This window comes from Perognathus longimembris, chromosome 1 (assembly GCF_023159225.1).
Source record: "Perognathus longimembris pacificus isolate PPM17 chromosome 1, ASM2315922v1, whole genome shotgun sequence".
In the NCBI taxonomy this organism is placed as follows: domain Eukaryota; kingdom Metazoa; phylum Chordata; class Mammalia; order Rodentia; family Heteromyidae; genus Perognathus; species Perognathus longimembris.
The window spans coordinates 6,842,683-6,844,745 of NC_063161.1; the positions used below are offsets into that span (position 1 = coordinate 6,842,683).

Sequence of the window (2,063 nt, forward strand, 5' to 3'; positions counted from 1 at the left end):
CGTCCATTTCTGGAGCATTCTCCATTTCTGGAATGTTCTTCCTGTGATGGTCTACCCAGATGCGCGGACGTCCCTTCCCCGCCTTAGATGCCTGACCACAGGAGCTCTGCCTCGCACCTCCAACAATGGCTGACCGGCACGCCCGGCTTCCTGGATGCGCGTCCCTTGTGACTTCGCCGGACCCCAGGACGGAAGGCTCTGCTTTGTGTTTTAAACAAGGGCATAGCGCGGAGGGGGAAGCCTGCTCTGAGCCTGGCATCGGAAGCCTTGACTGTAACTCCTCCTTCTTTTGGCCTACATCTTCCCACCTGGAAGATGGCGGCTGTGTCTTGGCCGGGAGGGGGCCTCCAGAAGGGTCTTTGATGCCCTGGGGTCAGAGTTCTTCCGGCCCTAATGGACCCTTTGGGGATCCTCTGACCCAGGGCCCAGCCCCACCGTTGCCTGGGGCTTGGAGGGGGGTCTGCGAGTAGAGATGCAGAACCTGGGAAGAGCCGGGCCCGCAGCCCCCCGGCCCGAGGCCCCCAGGGGGGAAGCAGAGGCCTGGCACCAGGTGCAGGAAGGGCTCTGGGCGCCGGGCCAGGGGCTGCAGCGCCGCAGCGCCTGGAGCTCCCATCTCCTGGTCCCCAGGATGCGGCCCCCACGCCTTCCTCTTCCCCACCTACATTTGGCAGCTACATCCTGCCTCCCAGGGCCGCGCCAGGCCAGGAGGGGAGCCGGGGTTCCCGGGGGGGTCGGGGGGAGAGGGCTGCTCTCTCCCATGGCAGGTGAAGGCTCTTCTCCACCCCCGGGGTGCCTTGGAGCACACTTTGAAGGCCACCCAGGAAGCCCATTTTGTGGATGGGGAAGCCCAGGCCTGGATTGGGTTGGGCGGAGCCCTCAAGGGCCCCTCTGAAGCCGGGGCGACGGGGGTGCTGCTGATAGCCGGGAAGGTAGCCGGGGGTCAGAGCCCCCCCCATCCTGCTCCCATAGGTCTAGGAGGCAGCGGGTGCTGGGTTCCCTCCCCCAAGGGGTCACTTGGCTGCATCTCCCAAGCCCACCATCCAGGGTGCTGCTTTGAGGGCCAAAAGGCAATGATGCCAATAAGAGGAATCACCAGCCCGCTCAGCGCATGCGCTCTGTTGAGTGTGTGTGTGTGTGTGTGTGTGTGTGTGTGTGTGTGTCTGTGCCAGTACTGAGGGCTTGAACTCAAGGCCTGGATGCTGTCCTTTAGCTTTTTCGTTCCAAGTTGGGGGCGGTCTACCGCTTGGGTCACAGCTCTCCTTCTGGTTTTCTGGTGGTTGATTGGAGATAAGAGTCTCATGGACTTTCCTGCCCAGGCTGGCTTCCAACGGTGATCGATCGTGAGATCTCAGCCTCCTCGGGGGTTAGGACTGCAGCACGCGCCGGCAGCACGAGGCCCTTCATCCCTTTTCACGGCCGGATAGTACTCCCTTGCACTTGGTGAGTTGGCAGAGGCTGAGTTGCTTCTACCTTCTGGCTGTGACGTCTTTGTGAGGTGACATTGTCGTTTCTCCCCTGTGTGTATGGTGGGGGGGGGGAAGGGATTGGATTATGTGGCAGCCTCCCCTTCCCCCCACCCCACACCCCGTTTACATTTTGTTTCCGTCGGAAGCAGGGTCTTGCTCTGCTGTCTAGGCGGCCCTGAGCTCCAATAGTCTTCCTGCTATAGACGCCCGAGAAACTGGGATTCCAGAAGTGGCCCACTGCACCTGGTGATAGGAGTCCTTTTAAAATGTTATCTTTGGAAGAAAACATAAAAGGCAATGCTATTTCTGTCTTAAAATGAATCCAGGAATTGTATAGATTTGACTACAAAATTCACCTCTTCAAATAAACGTTTAAACCTTCTGAGAAGCTGCCAGGTGGAATTTTTCAAAGGGGCAAACCGCAACCCGCCGCGCAGTGCGTAAGAGCCTTGGCGCCACCAAACCCTCACTTGTTATCGGCTTCACACGATTCCTGCCTCGGCCTCTCGGGGCTGGGATTGCAGGTGTGTGTTACCATGCTTGGCTTATTATTGTCCTGTCGTGTGTGTGTGTGTGTGTGTGTGTGTGTGTGTGTGT

General features: G+C 59.1%; 1 long non-coding RNA gene across 1 annotated transcript; it reads left to right on the forward strand.

Annotated features, from left to right (window-relative positions):
* The first annotated feature begins 1,329 nt into the window (after positions 1 to 1,329).
* On the forward strand, positions 1,330 to 1,848 carry LOC125353685. The gene is made up of 2 exons (XR_007211347.1): positions 1,330 to 1,440; positions 1,616 to 1,848. It is a non-coding gene; the product is annotated as an uncharacterized LOC125353685 (long non-coding RNA).
* Positions 1,849 to 2,063: the final 215 nt, after the last annotated feature.